At 36.2% G+C, this 17,719-nt stretch overlaps 1 pseudogene across 1 annotated transcript in view; it reads right to left on the bottom strand.

Moving 5' to 3' along the window:
- Window positions 1-11,439: 11,439 nt before the first annotated feature.
- LOC308418445 (vomeronasal type-2 receptor 26-like) overlaps window positions 11,440-17,719 on the bottom strand; it is a 50,411-nt pseudogene continuing 44,131 nt past the window's right edge. The window contains exon 6 of the transcript in view: window positions 11,440-12,332. The product of the transcript in view is annotated as a vomeronasal type-2 receptor 26-like (transcript). The remainder of the gene's footprint in view (window positions 12,333-17,719) is intronic.

Raw genomic sequence — 17,719 nt, forward strand, 5'->3', positions numbered from 1 at the left:
GTATATGATTTATTTTAAGATTGAATCAGTAACATGGGTCTGCTAAAGTAAAAGTCATATGAATACGATCTAAGATAAAAATGCGCAGGAGTAAAATTTTGTTCATGGTCAGCTTTGTAGCAATGTGAAAGGAGACATTCAGAGAAAAGGGAAATTGTATAAGCTAGAAAATTAAACTGACATAGAGACAAGAATGACAATGACACAGAATACAATAGTAAAATTGAACAGTGTATTTTCTTTATTTCTCTAGTAGGCTATATTCTACTCAGAACCACAAAGTGAACATGGCTATGTCTGTATATAAATGAAACTCTTGACAGCACTGTTAGAACACATAGGAGAGAGGAAGCAGGAAGGGTGCCGAATGTGCCAGCATTGCTGACAGCAGCATTTGTAAGTATGTCTTGAACATAGGAGAAAACTCTCAGAATTTATTAAGTATAACTAATGTCCTATAGGAAAGAGTAGAAGAGAAAATTTTCACTTAAATCTAAAGAAGTCAGATAAAGAGATAATAAACAAAAGGGGTCAACTGCCCACAAATAGGAAATTCCTACATGATATTCATTATTATAAATACCAAAAATCAATTTAAGGTGAGTTCACTAAATGCATGAATTTAATACCATTATACTTCCAAAATATATGTTGGCTAACAATGTTGAAGAAAAAGACAAAAATAACCAACAGATGTTCATGGAGAAAATGACAAATATAATTTAATTGCTAATGATTTGAACATATCTTTATTGAATAGTTTATGGAACAAAGATTTTTATGGAATAATTTTTAATTTTGTTTTGGACATTCTCTGTATTTACATTTAAAATGTTCCCATTCCCCCCTTTTCCTCCTCCTCTTGCCTCCATGAAGATGCTGCCACTTCCAACCACACACTCCCACCTTAGCACATTAGCATTCCTCTACACTGGGAAAATGAGCATTCACTGGACGAAAGGTTTTTCCTCTCATTGATAATAGACAATGCTGTATGTCACATATACATTTTGAACCATGGGTCTCACCATGTGTACTCATTGGTTGGTATTTTTGTCCCTGGGAGCCCAGGGGGCAGGGGGTTTGGTTGCTATTGTTGTTTTTCCCATGGGGTTGCAAACACTTTCAGTTCTTTCAGTCCTTTATCTAGCTCCTTTATAAGGATCCTTGTGCTCAGTCTGATGGTTAGCTGCAAACATCCTCATTTGTATTGGCTCTGGTAGAGCCACTGTGGAGGCTTCCATATGGGATCCTGCCAGTATGCACTTAGCATTAGCAATAGTGACTTGGTTTGGTAGCTACAAATGGGATGGATAACCAGGTGAGGCAGTCTCTTGATGATCTTTTATTCAGTCTTTTCTCCACTATTTGTCACTGTATTTCCTCCTGTGAGTATTTTGTTCTCCCTTCTAAGAAGGACTGAAGCATTCACAATGCAGGGTACTAACCACTATAAGATCATGGTGACTGAAGCATTCACAGTTCAGTCTTCCTTCTTTTTGACCTTTACAAGTTCTGTGAGTTGTTTCTGGGTATTTCAAGATTTTTTTTGTCTAGTATGCACATATCTATGAGTGCATATCACGTGTGTTCTTTTGTGACTGGGTGACCTCACTCAGGATTATATTTTCTAGTTCCATCCATTTGCCTAAGAATTTCAAAAGTTATTTGTTTTTAAGAGCTGAATAGTACTCCATTGTGTAAAAGAAACACATTTTCTGTATCAATTCCTCTGTTGAAGGACATCTGGGCTCTTTCCACCTTGTGTCTGTTTATAAATAAGGCTGCAATGAATATAGTAGAGTATTTGTTAAATGTTGGACCATCTTTTGTGTATATTCCCTAGGAGTGGTATAGCTGGGTCCTCATATTGTACTATTCCCAGTTTTCTGAGGAATCACCAGACTGATTTGCAGTGGGGTTGTACCACTTTGTGATCCCAACAGCAATGGAAGAGTGTTTCTCTTTCTCCACATCCTCACCAGTATCTGCTGTCACCCAAGTTTTTGATCTTAGTCATTCTTCGTGGTATGAGTTGGAATCTCAGGGTTGTTTGATTTGCATTTTTCTGATGATTAGGGAAGTTGAACATTTCTATAGGTTCTTCTTGGACATAGGACTTCCTCAATTGAGAATACTCTGTTTAGGTATGTACCCAATTTTAAAATAGGGTTACTTGCTTCTCTGGAGTCTACATTCATGAATTGTTTGTATACATTAGATATTAGTCCTCAACCAGATATAGAAATAGTAACAACCTGTTTGTTGCTATTTTTTTCTATTGATTGTACTTTTTGCTTTACAGAAACTTTGCATTTCATGAGGTCCTATTTGTTGATTCTTGTTCTTAGAGCATTAGCCAATGGTGTTCTGTTCAGGAAAATATTTTCCTGTGCCAGTTGTCTTGGGGTTTCTATTCCTGTATAAAATATCATGACCAAGAAGATAGTTGAAGAGAAAATGTTTTATTCAGCTCATGGTTCCACACTGCTGTTCTTCACCAGAGGAAGTGAGGACTTACACTCAGGCAGGCAAGGAAGCAGTAGCTGATGCAGAGGCCATGGAGGAATGTTGCTTACTGGCTTGCTTTCTATGACTTGCTCAGCCTGCTACTTATAAAACCCATAACTATCAGTCCAGAGATGGCACCACACACAATGGGCTGGGGTCCTCTTCCCTTGGTCACTAGTTGAGAAAAAGCCTTACAGCTGGATCCCATGGAGGCATCTCTTCAAGTGAGGCTCCTGGCTCTGTGATAACTCCAACTGTTTCAAATTGACACAAAAAATAGTCAGTATACCAAAGTATTTGAGGATTTTCCCTACTTTCTATTTCTTTAGTTTCAGTGGATCTCTTTTTGTCCTTAATCCACTTGGGCTTAAGCTTTTTACAGGGAGATAAGAATGGATCAATTTTTATTCTTCTACATGCTGACACACTATTTGGACCAGCACCATTTCTTAAAAATGTTGTCTTTTTTGCCACTGGATGGTTTTCCCTCTTTTGTCAAAGATTAAGTGGACATTTAAATGTCTGTGGGTTCATTTCTGAGTCTTCAATTCAATTATATTGATCTACACCCCTGTCTGTGTACCAATACCATGTACTTCTTTTCTTGATATCTCTCTAGTAGAGCTTGAAGTCAGAGTTGGTAGTTCCCTGAGAAATTCTTGTATTGTTGAGAATAGTTTTCCCTGTCCTATTTTGTTGTTGTTGTTGTTGTGGTTTTTACTCCAAATAAATTTTCATATTGCTCTTTCTAACTCCATGAAGAATTGGGTTGAAATTTTGATGAAAATTGAATTGAATTTGTAGAGTACTTTCAACAAATTGGCCTTTTTTGGTATATTAATTCTTCCAATTCATAAACATCGGAGATCTTTTCAACTTCTAAGGACTTCCTTGATTTCAGAAACTTGAAGTTCTTTTTGTACAGATTTTTCACTTGTTTCATTAGAGTCACCACAAGATATTTCATATTATTTGTGACTATTGTGAAGAGTGTTGTTTTCCTAATTTCTATCTCAGCCTTTGAGTAGAGAAAGGCTATTGATATGTTTGAGTTAATTTTATATACAGACATGTTACTAAAGTTGTTTATAAGTTGCAGGAGTCCTCTAGTGGAATTTTTGTGGTCATTCATGTATACTATTATATCATCTGCAAGAAGTGATATTTTGATTTCTTTTCCATTTGTCTCCTTTTTTCCTCTTTTGTGTGTAATAGCTCTGGCTAGGGCATCAAGTCTTCCATTTTATAGGGAAGAAGAGAATGGGCAGGCTTGCCAGTCACTGATTTTATAGAAATACCTTGAAGTTTTTCTCCACCAAGCTTTTTGGTCTGTTGATCTTTTTTAGTCCATTAGTTTGCTGTTCATTACTTGTACTTATTAAGGTATTAGACATGAGCCTTGAATTCATGATGTTTTTAATACTTTTATCATGAAGCAGTGTTGAACTTTGTCAAAGGTCTTCTCAGCAACTAATGAGATTCTCATTTGATTTTTTCCCACTTTCAGTTTGTTTATATAGTAGATTACACTGAGAGATATCAATATATTGAAACAACCCTGCATCTCTGGAATAAAGCCTACTTGATTGTGGTAAATAATAGTTTTAACCTTTCTTAAATTCAGTTTGCAAGAATATTATTGAGTATTTTTTAGTGATATTCATAAGGGAGATTGATCTGAAGTTCTCTTTCTTTATAGTTTCTTTGTGTGGCTTAGGTAGAACCATAGATAAACTTAGAGAACAAAGTGCATAGTGTTTCTTCCATTTCTATTTTGTAAAATAGTTTGAAGATTATTGGTATTAGGTCTTCTTTGAAGGTGTGATAGAATTCTACATTAACCTTATCTGTTTCTGGATTTTTTTTTTGTTTGGGATCCTTTCAATCACTGCTTGTTCTTTCTTTTCAGATTTTATAGGAATGTTTACTTTTTATATTATTATTTATTCTTTTTAAACAACTTTATTTTAAAAAACAAAGATAAAAGAACAAATTTTAAGCATTTTTGCATGAACGTATACTAATACATTTTTGTCAGTGTTTGACATTTTTTCCCAAAGTTTTGAGAGTGTGCATTAAGGTCTTACTAATTACATTGAGCAAAAAGTACATGAAAAACAGGATATAACACAGAATTTGTCAAAGTTTTCTTGGTGTGTAAGGATTGAGCATAATGTTTTTTTTCTTGAACTTCATGCAGTCTGTGAGTTGTTTCTGGGGTTTTCTGAGCTTTCTGGGTTTAGTATCTCATTATCAGTGACTGCATATTATATCTGTTATTTTGTGACTGGGTTATCTCACTCAGGATAATATTCTCTAGATGCATCCATTTTCTTAAGAATTTGGTTAAGTCATTGTTTCTGATAGCTGAGTACTACTCCATTGTATAAATGTACCACAATTTTTTTTATCCATTCATCTACTGAAGGACATCTGGGTTCTTTCCAGCTTCTAGCTATTATAAATAGAGCTGCTATGAACTTGGTGGTGCATGCATCTTTGTTTTATCTGATTGTGACTTAACTTTGGTATCTTGTATATGTCTAGAAAATTGTCCACTTCATCCAGATTTTCTGTTGTGACTTAGAGAAAGGGCTGACAGGCACTCGGACCATCTGCCACCAGGAATAGCAGAGATCAAGGGACACAGGCCTGGTGAGAAGGTGTTCTGACTAGCCAGGGGACAGAGATCTCTACAGAGCATGCAGAAAGTGCGCCCCTTCCCTGCTTGATTCAGGGAAACAGGAACCCAGTATTGGACTCTCTGTTCACAGGCATGGCTTTTGGGTGCAGAACAGGTGCTCGGACCATCTTCCACTAGGAGCAGCTGAGATCCAGTGACACAGGCCAGGTACAAAGAAAAGGTGGGAAACAATCACTGACAACAAGATGGCAAGAAGAAAGTGAAAGAACATACCCCAGAGAAACGAAGACATCCTGACCACACCAGAACCCATTTTTGCCATCACAGCAAACAGTGGAATGCCAAACACTCCAATAAAAGAAGACTCAGACCCAAAATCCTACCTCAAGATGATGAAAGAAATCCTTAAAAAAGAATTGGAGGAAACACAAATTGAATTAGAAGCTTTTAAAGAAGAAACAAGAAAAACATTCAAAGGATTCAGAACTAGAAGAAAACAGAACCAAAAAGATGAAGGAATGGGAGAAAAATTTAAAACCAAAATTGACACAATAAAGAAAACACTAAAAGAGACAACCCTAGAGGTAGAAAACATAAAAAAGTAATCAGGAGTCACAGATGCATTTCCAACAGACTACAAGAAATAAAAGAGAGAATCTAGGGGCCAAAGACAATATTGAAAACATAGACAAAACAGTCAGAGAAGATCCAAAAAAAGAGGCTATAACCCAAAATGTCCAGGATTCCAGGACACAATGAGAAAACCAAACCCAAGGATAACAGGAATAGAAGAGAGTAAAGAATATCAACTAAGAGGCACAGCAAATATCTTCAACAAAATCGTAGGAGAAATTTTTCCTGTCCTTAAGAATAAGATGAACACGAGCATACAAGAAGCCTACAGAACCCCAAATAGTTTGGAAGAGAAAAAAATTCCTCTTGACACATAATAGTCAAAACACCAAGTGCCCATAGCAAAGAAAGAATACTAAAAGCAATAAGGAAAAAAGTTTATGTAACATATAAAGACAGACCAATCAGAATCAAATCCAATTTCTCAACAGAGACAATGAAACCTAGAAGAGCCTGGACAGATATCATGCAGACCCTAGAGAGCACAAGTGCCAGCCAAAGCTGTTATGCCCAGCAAAACTATCAATCACCGTAAATGGAGAGACTAAGATATTCAAGACAAAACTCAATTTACACAATAGCTGACCACAAACCCAGCACTACAATGAATTATAGGTGGAAAATCGAATATAATGAGGGGAACTACATCCTAGTAAAAACAAGAAAACTTCTAATTGAGAAAACCAAAAGAAGAAAGAGACACAGGCACAATTCAACCTACAAAAGCAATAATAGCAGGAAACTGCAACCACTATTCCTTGATATCTGTTAACATAAATGGACTCAACTCCTCAATAAAAAGATATAGGCTTTCATACTGGATGAATAAACAATACCCAGCATTTGCTGCATACAGGAAACTCATCTCAGAGACAAAGAAAAACACTAGATCAGAGTAAAAGGTTGGGTAAAACTTCCTAGAAAACGGCCCCAAGAAGCAAGCTGGAGTGGACATTCTAATATCGAATAAAGTATAATTTCAACCAAAAGTTATCAAAAAAGATAAGGAAGGACACTTTTTAATCATTACAGGGGAATGCTATTAGGAGGAACTCTCAATACTTAACATATATACTCCAAATACAAAAGGACCCATATTCAGAAAAAAAACCCTACTAAAGCTCAAAAAATACATTTCACCACACACAATAATAGTGGGAGACCATAATACCCCACTCTCACAAATGGACAAATCATGGAAACAGAAAGTGAACAAGGAGAGTTTAAAACTGGCAGAGAGTATGAACCAACTGGAATTATAGATATTTACAAACATATCCTAAAACAAAACATACACCTTCTTCTCATCACCTCATGGCATCTTCTCAAAAACTGACCACATAAGTGGTCACAAAACGAGCCTCAATAGACATAAATACACCCAAGAGGAGTAGACAGCAAGAAATAATCAAAATTATGGCAGAAATAGACCAAATAGAAACAAAAAGAACCATCGAAAGAATCAAAAGTGCCCCGTTTTTAACAGGGTTTTTTGATTCTCGGGGGTCTAGCTTTTTGAGTTCTTTGTATACCTTGGATATTAGGCCTCTATCAGATGTGGGGTTGGTAAAGATCTCTTCCTACTCTGCTGGCTGCCGTTTTGTTTTTTTGACAGTGTCCGTAGCCTTACAAAAACTTTGCAATCTCATTAAATCTCATTTGTCAATCTGTGACCTTAGAGCAATGGTGTTTTGTTCAGATAATTTTCTCTTGTGCCTATGTGTTCTAAGGTTTTCCCTACTTTCTCAACTAATATTTTCAGTGTACCTTGTTTAATGTGGAGATCTTTGATCCACTGGCACTTGAGCTTTGTACAAGGAGATAAGAAAGGGTCTATTTTCATTCTTCTGCATGCTGAGTACCAGTTGGACCAACAACATTTGTTGAATAGGCTGTCATTTTTCCACTGAATGTTTAGAGATTCTTTGTCAAAAATCAGGTGACCATATATGTGAGGGCTCATTTCTGGATTTTCTATTCTATTCCATTGATCCAGGTGCATATTTTGTTACAAATACCATGCAATTTTTAGTACAATTGCCTTGTAATATAGCTTGAAGTCAGGGATAGTGATTCCCGCAGATGTTTTTTGGTTTTATTTATTTTTTGTTTTGTTTTGTTTTTCTTTTTTTGTTGAAGATGGATTTTGCTATTTTAGGTCTTTTGTTATTCCAGATGAAATTGCACATTGCTCTTTCAAACTCAACGAAGATTTGGGTTGAAATTTTGCTGGGGATTGCATTGAATCTGTAAATTGCTTTTAGTAAGATGGCCATTGTTAAAATGTTGACCTTTCCAATCCATGAGCATAGGAGATCTTTCCATTTTCTGAGATATTCCTCGATTTCCTTCTTTAGAGGTTTGAAGTTCTTGTCATACAGGTCTTTAACTTGCTTAGTTAGAGTCACAAAAAGGTATTTCATAGTTTTTGTGACTATTGTGAAGGGGATTTTTCCCCAAATTTCTTTCTCCACATGTTTGTCCTTTGAATATAGGAAGGCTACTGATTTGTGTGATTTAATTTTAGATCCAGCCACTTTGCTGAATTTGTTTATCAGCTGTAGGAGTTCTCTGGTGGAATTTGTGGGGTTGCTTAAGTACACTATCATGTCATCTGCAAATAGTGATGCTTTTACTTCTACCTTTCCAATTTGTATCCCTTTGATTTCCTTTTGCTCTCTAATTGCTCCAGCCAGGACTTCCTGTACTATGTTGAATAGGTATGGGGAGAGTGAGCAGCATTTCAAGTCCCTTATTTTAGTAGGATTGCTTCAAGTTTCCCAACATTAAGTATGATGTTGACTGTTTGTTTGTTATACATAGCTTTTATTATGTTTAGATGTGGGCCTTGGATTCCTGTTCTTTCCAAGACTTTTAACATGAAGTGTTGTTGAATTTTGTCAAATAATTTCTAAGCATCTTGTGAAATAACCATGTAGTTTTTTTTTTTCTTTGAGTTTGTTTATATGGTGGATTACACTGATGGATTTCCATATATTCAATCATCCCTGCATCCCAGATGAAGCCTACTTGATCATGGTGACTGATCGTTTTGATGTGTTCTTGTATTCGATTTGCAAGGATTTTGTTGAGTATTTTTGCATCAAAGTTCATAAGTGATATTAGTCTGAAGTTCTTTTTCCTTGTAGGGTCTTTGTGTGGTTAAAGAATGAAGGTTAATGTAGCCTCAAAAATGAGTTAGGTAGAGTTTCATCTGATTCTATTTTCTGGAATAGTTTGGAGAGGATTGTTTTTAGGTCGTCAAATATGTCTGATAAAATTTGCACTAGACCCATTTGATCTGGGCGTTTTATGGTTGGGAAGCTTTCGATGACTGCTTCTATTTCTTTAGGTGTTTTGGGATAATTTAGATGGTTTTTTGGTGCTGGTTTAAATTTATTGTCTGGTATCTTTCGAGGAATTCATTCATTTCCTCCAGATTTTCCAGCCTTGTTGAGTATAGGCCTTTATAGTAAGATCTGATGATTTCTTGAATTTTCCTAGTTTTAGTCATTATTTCTCCACTTTCCATTCTGATTTTGTTAATTTGGATAGTCTCTCTTTGCCCTCTAGTTAGTTTGGTTAAGGGTTTATCAATCTTCTTAATTTTCTCAAAGAACCAGCTCTTGCTTTTGTTGATAATTATATGGTTCTTCTTGTTTCTATTTGGTCTATTTCTGCCCTAGGTTTGATTATTTCTTGCCATCTACTTTTCCTGGATGTATCTGCTTCCTTTTGCTCCAGGGATTTCAACTGTGCTGTCAAGTTTCTGATGTATGCTCTCTCTAGTTTCTTTTTGGAAGCGCTCAGGGCTATGAGTTTTCCTCTCAGTACTGCTTTCATTGCATCCCATAAGTTTGGATATGTTATGTTTTTGTTTTCATTGATCTAGAAAATCTTTAATTTCTTTCTTTATTTCTCCTTTGACCCTGCTTTCGTTTAATGGAGTGTTTTTTAGTTTCCATGTGTATGTGGGCTTTTTGTTGTCTTTGTTGTTGTTAAAGACCAGCCTTAGACCATGGTGATCTTAGAGGATGCATGGGAGTATTTCAATCTTCTTATATCGATGGAGGCTTGTTCTGTGTTTAATTATGTGGTCAATTTTCAAGAAGGTGCCATGGTGTGCTGAGAAGAAGGTGTATTCTTTACTTTAGGATGATATGTTTTGTAGATATCTATTAATTCTAGTTGGTTCATAGTCTCTGCTACTTTTACAGTGTCTTTGTTCAGTTTCTGTTTCCATGATCATTGGTGAGATTGGGGTATTAAAGTCTTCCACTTTGAACACAAGTGTTTCTATGCTGTTCATGTAAGACATTTCAAAGTCTTTATTTTCCCCATTACAAAGCAGAATTAAATAAATACTTTTATGCTGTTTTTATGGCCAAATAAGTTTACTGAATTAAAAAAATAAGCAATAATTGTGACTCAAAGTAGACACAGAATACCTTAAATGTTTCTTTGTTTTGTCATAGTATTATGTCCAATAAAACAGTACCATTACAGGATGAAGACTATGGAAAACATAAGTAAGATTTGTTCTAAAATAGACAAACCCACTTTGTCCATGTAGCCATTTCTTTGCATATTTTTGTCCATGGTTTAGCATGATTCCTGTCAATGTTGCAAACTCCAACATGAGTTTTTCCTAGGAATGATCTGAAAATCATGTTTAAAGCAAATGATTGGCTAGATAAAACAACTACATAAAATGGCACATGTTCAAGGATGAAAAATTCCATGATTTACTATGTCCCATTGAATTCCTGGCTTTATACTACTTCTTCATGCCCATGTCTAACATCAGATACATCCCATTTCTGAGAATGGATTCTAGTAGGTGTACATGATATCAGCTCTCACTATGGGAAGACAATTTGAAATTCCTAACACTAATTTAGTAAAGTACTTCCCATGGAGGCTCTTCCCATTCTCATGAGATACTCTTAACACTTATGTGTTGGATATTCTAGGGTAAACCTGTCTGTGTCTTCCCTGGGACTGTGTGTAAGCTCTCATCCATGCTGTTTTTACTGAGGTTACAGAAGTACACCAAATGCTCAGGAGACACTGAAACTTACATGCTATATTGTGTTGCTTATGAGACCTTAAAAAGGGAGAAGCCAAGACTATAAAATTTTTGTGTTAAAATCATGATTATTTTAAAACTGATTTTTAATGAATATAGTCACCACTCATAGGACTTATAGAGAAGAAGCACATTAACATTTAAACATTTGGTATTCTTTTTTTCCACACAAATAATTTACTCTCATTCTTATACTCAAACTTTTCTAATCCTATCACAAAATGTGTGAGAGAGAAAGAAAGAGAGACAGAGGGAGAGAGAGTGAGTGAGAGAGAGAGAGAGAGAGAGAGAGAGAGAGAGAGAGAGAGAGAGAGAGAACTGCAATTTAAAGAAACAGCTAGTAGATAAACAAAACCCTTCTCTAGCTGGAAACTCTCTAACCTGAGGTGAATTGGTTCAGTGTCACTAGTTGGCTCTAAGGATCGCAGGGATACTTGAAAAAAAAAAAACTGCAGTTTTTATTGTATGCTGATGAGTATTGACTTTAAACCTCTATTTTGAATATTTCTACCTAATTCATTTTACAGAAATAACAATAAATTCCATTGTCTTAAAGAGAAAGTCATTTAAAGAATTTAGTTCTCAAATGTCCACCTGACTTCAGTATGATTACATAGCATTTGAGAAGAAATATACAGCTCAGTATACCACCGCTGGAAGCCAGAATTGAAAGAATTTCCACGGCCACCATGGTTTTACCTTTGGAGCTCAGGTAAGTGGGTACAAAAGAAATCCATACACTGCAGAAAACCAGCATGCTGAACGTGATTGTCTTGGCCTCATTGAAGCTGTCAGGTAGCCTTCTTGCCAGAAAGGCAATAAGCAAGCTCAGACTGGCCAGAAAGCCCAAGTACCCCAGAAAACAATAGAAGGCAATGGTGGAGCCCTTGTTACACAAGAAGATGATTTGCCCAAACTCTGACTGCATGTCAACATCTGGGAAAGGGGGATAGGTTCCCAGACAGACTGCGCAGATGCACACTTGAATGATGGAACCACAGAAGACTATAGCATTTGAGAGTCGGGTAACCGTCCACATTTTTAAGGTGCTTTCTTGTTTAGTAGATCTAAAAGCTACAACCACAATAAAGGTCTTTGCCAAGATAGCAGAAAAAGCCACATAAAATACAATCCCAAAAATCATTTGTCTCAAGACACAAGTGACTGTTCTAGGTTGGCCAATGAATAGTAATGAGCAAAAGAAACAGAGCAGTAGAGAAACCAGGAGGAGATAACTGAGATTTCTGTTATTTGCTCTGACAATGGGTGTATCCTGATAGCAGATAAATAATCCTAAAATCAAGGCAGAAAAGGCAGATAAACTAATGGCCACAGAGACCAAAACAGCTCCAAGATTATCTTCATGGGACAAAAATTCCATAATTTTAGGGAGACACTGATTCCTCTTTTTATTTGGGTACTGATCATCAGGACACTTGATGCATTTATCCATATCTGAAAGGGAAGCAGTTTGGTTTATTACATTCTTTTTTCCAGAAGTATCTATAGGACACATATCTTGTGCATAACCATTGTTTGATTTTGGAGGTAATGTCCCTGGTTATATTCACTGAACCATAATATTGAAACCCAATATTTAAATTAGTTATTTTTTTCAGAAGCGAAAAATATATAAACACTTTTTCTATAATGTATTCAGAATGTTAGTATACTTAAACAATATGAGAGAATAAGAAATCTAGAAATGACTTTGAGGGGAAATCAAACAATGTGAAAATTATATTTGATTATATGAAATACTAAGAAAAAATTCATGTGTAAGCTTTTAGTGTTTTCTTGTTGTTCCCTTTGTTTTCTAAAAATAATTCATTGCTTAAGAATTTTGTATATGCATATGATGTGTTTTGATCAAATCTACCACCAATCTCCTAAACCTTCTCTCTCTCCATCCCACCATTATTTCTCTCTAGTTTACTTTTATTTTCCACACTGAGTTCTCTTATTCCTGCCTGTATGCATGTCAATATAGGCTATCTACCAAAACATGGGCATCCTATCAGTACCACATATTTGAAACAAACAAATACACACACACACACACACACACACACACACACACACACACACACAATCTGACTCTTTCCATCAACTATCTATTCTCACTTCCTTCTAGCTAAGAGTGATAATTTATGATATTTTCACACCCATTAATTCTGGGATTTTGTCTGCCTTGATCTGGCTTGATATGGTGCATGCCTCTCTGAGTCTATGTACCCTGTCGTGTCTGACAAATTCTGCTTCACTATAGGTGACTTTTCTCTGGCTTTTATGGCTTTCTGTCTTCTTTACTGCAATAATTCTTGATGTTCTTATCCTTGTGAACTCTTGGCTTTAATAAAATTGACAGGAAACATCTACAAGCTACAAATTAGCAGTTGATCTTCTGAGATGGTTTGACATATACTGTCAAGTCAACATGGATTTCTTTTCTAGTCAATCTGAAGAACTTACATATAAGAAAAGATTACTACTATTATTATGCTTTTCCTCTTATTTTGCACACACACACAAAGACATATACATATATACAAACATACAAAGACATATACATATATACAAACATACACACTTATCACCAAGTACTAGCATTTTGGCGAAGATGTCTGCAGATCAATGAAGATGTACTCTCTTGTAGTGATTCTATATAGACAAATACATGATTTCTTAATTATTAATCAAGATTCTGTAAGAATCCCTAAATTAAATTATTAATTATTAATCCTCTTATAATAGGACTGTTATTAAAATCTTTCTGATATTAAAACTGCAATGAGAACTCTGTCAGTCTTTAAGTGTCAAAACAGAAAGCAATAGAAAGCAGGCATCTATAACTTAGAGCACATTCCAAATGGTTGTAAAACAATGAACAAAGTTCATGAAAAGGGAACAAATGATTTGGTGTAAGTAAAAGGTCAGAAGATAAAATATTGAATGTGACTATGTATAACAAACTTCAATAATAACCTGGTCACAAAAATTATGGATTTTAAATTTCAATGAATCTATAGTACTATTTCAGGGAATAAATGTTGGGTACTAATGGATACATATGTAAACAATACGTATTGTAAACTTATTGAATTTATGATTTGAATTTATGGTTGAACTTTTATTAAAAAAACGAGGAAAAGATGTTTGGAAAAATCAAGTGTTCTATTTCCCTAGATATGGTACAAAAATCTAGGAAAGAATACCTTGTATGCCATTATTACATCAAAGCAGGGTAGAAGGCAAGATGGGAAGAAGGACATCATAGTAGAATTACTTAGAAATAAATGGGGACTTAGAAATTTATGGGAAACTTAAAAATTAAAGGGAACATTGAAATTAAAAAACAACTTAGAAATTAAGAAAAACTTTTGGAGAGAGTATTTTTGGAGGAGATGAAGTTTTTGGAAAAGAACTAACAAATAATTATTAAAATAAATTTTCAGAGTGGTCTTTTTTCTTCCTGAGACTTTCAGTAGCAGGCTGAGAGTCCTAGTCTCCAGGTTCCTTCAGAGATAAGAACAAAGGCTACTTAACTCAATTCTCAGATGTTTTACTATGAGGTGGTAAATGCCTGCACTCTCTGGCCTCAAGAGGAACTGAGAGAGTCTGGCCAGCTATCACTGCAAAGACTTAAGACTGGTAAATGTGTATATATACACAAAGCTCTAAACATTTCACATGAACAATTCTTGCCAGTTCTTGAGACTCTTTTCTCTCTTTCCTCCTTAGATATCCCCAGGAGACAACCAGTCTGCCAGAGCAGACCTCTGACAGGATGGCCTAAAAAAAAAAAAGAACTTTCCTAACATTTACTCACATCTATGTTTAGGATCTGTGCTACTTACTTTTGTTTCTTTGATTTCAATTTTTTTAAAAATAATGCTGGATTTTGCCACCGGGAACAGCAGAGATACTGGGACACAGGCCTGGTGAGACTGTGCTGTGAGTAGCCAAAGCACAGAGAGGGCTAGTCTGAGCACGCTGAAAACGCTGCCCTCCAGTTTGTTCAGGGGAGTAGAAACTCTGCCACAGTGATTCGGGATAAGCCTGGAAAGCCCTTGTGTTCAGATCAAATGCTCAAGCTATTTGCCACCTGGAACAGCAGAGATCCAAAGACATAGGCCTGGTGAGACCGCCCCTTGAGTGGCCAAAGCACAAAGAGGTCTAGGCCAAGCATCCGGAGAATGAGGCCCTCTGGTTGGTTCAGGGGAGCAGGAACCCTGGAATAAGGACTTGGTATCGGTCCTGAAAGCCATTGTGTACGGACTTAACATTCAGGCCATTTGCCACCAGGAACTGGGGAGATCCAGGGACACAGGCCTGGCGAGACTGTGCTGTAAGTAGCCAAAGCACAGAGAGGTGAGCATGCAGAAAACGAGGACTGCTGGTTCAGTGGAGCTGGAACTCTGGCATAGGGACTTGGGATCCGCAAGGAAAGCCTTCTCCCAAAGTCTATACACACAGGCCCACAGTAAAGTCAAGCCCTTGTCAGTGGAAGCCCGGCATTGCACGGGAAAAGAAGTACTTGAAGTTAAACACTACAGACCAACAAACACCTAGAAAAGAGAGGTGTCTGACACATTGGCCCAGCAGAACAAATCGGGAGTTCTCAAAGTGCAGAAAGAACTGTGCTATTGGGAAAGGGTCTGTAGTGGACTAGAGAAAGAGCCAGTTCTCTACCACTAGTACTCAGGACCTGTGGGCACAGTGCTGTGCTATGAGAAAAGCCCCATAAGGGCTCCCACATCTGAGCCCACAAGACAGAGCTGAGTCATTGGTAACAGATCTCACTTTTTGCCCACCAAAAGTCAAACACAGAGAATCAGTTTTCCTCCTGAAATCCTTGGGCCCTCAGATACACAGGAGAGACATGTACCAATTACTGACCACAGGACCACGAATAATCACAGACAACAAAATGTCAAAAGGAAAGAAAAAGAACTTAAGCAATGGAAACCAAGACAACCTGGCAACATCAGAACATAGCTCTCCGTCACAGCAAGCAGCGGAATGCCAAACACTCCAGAAAAAGAAGACTCAGACTTGAAATCATACCTAAAGATGATAATGAAGATCTTTGATTAGAGCATCAATAACTCACTTAAACAAGTACAGGAGGACAAACATAAAGAATTGGAAACTTTTAAATAGGAAGTAGAAAAAACACTCAAAGAAATCAAAGAACTAGAGAAAAAGAGAACCAAAGAGATGAAGGACTTGAAAATGAAAATACAAAACAATATAGAGAACACTAAAAGAGACAACCCTGGAGGTGGAAAACCAGAAAAGAAAATCAGGAGTCAAAGATGCAAGCATCTCTAACAAACTAGAAGAAAAAGAAGAGAGAATCTCAGGGGCAAAGACAATATTGAAAACAGACAAAACAGTCAGAGAAGATACAAAAGACAAAAAGCACCTATCCAAAATGTCCGGGATATCCAGGACACAATGAGAAGACCAAACCTAAGGATAATAGGAATAGAAGAGGGCGAAGATTTTCATCTAAGAGGCACAGTATACATCTTCAACAATATTGTAGAAGAAAACTTCAGTACCCTTAAGTATGAGATGATCATGAGCATAAAATAAACCTACAGAACTCCAAATAAGTGGACCAGAAAAGAAATTCTTCCCGACACAGAATAGTCAAAACACCAAGTGTTCAAAATAAAGAAAGAATACTAAAAGCAGTAAGGGGAAAAGGTCATGTAACATATAAAGGCAGAAAAATCAGAAATATACCTGACTTCTTAAAAGAGATTATGAAAGCTAGAAGATCCTGGACAGACATCCTACAGACTCTAAGCGAAGACAAGCATCAACCCAGGTTGCTATATTCAGCAAAACTCTCAATCACCTTTATGGAGAGACCAAGATATTCTAGTACAAAACTAAATTTACACAATATCTGATCAAAATTCTAGCACTACAAAGAATAATAGGTGGATGTAAGCCTAGCGTTTAATGGCTGAGCCATCTAAAAAAACCCTGAGATTAAACCTCACACCAACTATAATGCCTAAGATCAAAAATTCAGATGACAGCAGATACTGGAAAGGATGCAGAGAAGAAAGAACACTCCTCAACTCTTGGTGGGTTCATAAACTTGTATAACTCCTCTTGAAATCAGTCTGGCATTTCCTTGGTTAATTGGACATAGTCCTACCTGAAGACCAAGTTATTCCATTTTTGGCCATATACCACAGAGAAGCTCCAACATACAACAAAAACACATTCACCACAATGTTCCTAGCGGCCCTATTTATAGTAGCCAGAAGATGGAAAGAACCCAGATGTCCTTCAGTAGATGAATGGATACAAAAATTGTGGTATATTTACACAATGGAGTACTACTCAGCTATCAGAAACAACGACTTTATGAAATTCTTAAGAAAATGGATGCATCTAGAGAATATCATCCTGAGTGAGGTAACCCAGTCACAAAAGAACAGACATAATATGCAGTCACTGATAATTGGATACTAACCCCAGAAAGCCCTGAACACCCCAGAATCAACTCAGGACTTTATGAAGTTCATGAAAAAAGAAAAAGAAAAAAGAAAAACCATTATGCTTAATCTTTATACACCAAGAAAAATTTGATTATTTCCAGGTTACATCTTGTTTTACATGTAGTTTATGCTCATTATAACTAGTAATATTTTAATGCATACTATCAAATCTTTAAAAATCAAGTACTGACAAATGCATTCACAAACTTTTATGGATAAATGCTTAAAATCTGTACATGTACTTTTTTAAAAAATAAAGTTTTTTTTAAAAAAATAATAGGTGGAAAACCTAATACAAGGAGGGAAACTACATAGTAG

The sequence above is a fragment of the Micromys minutus genome (genome assembly GCF_963924665.1).
Source record: "Micromys minutus genome assembly, chromosome: 3".
In the NCBI taxonomy this organism is placed as follows: Eukaryota; Metazoa; Chordata; class Mammalia; order Rodentia; family Muridae; genus Micromys; species Micromys minutus.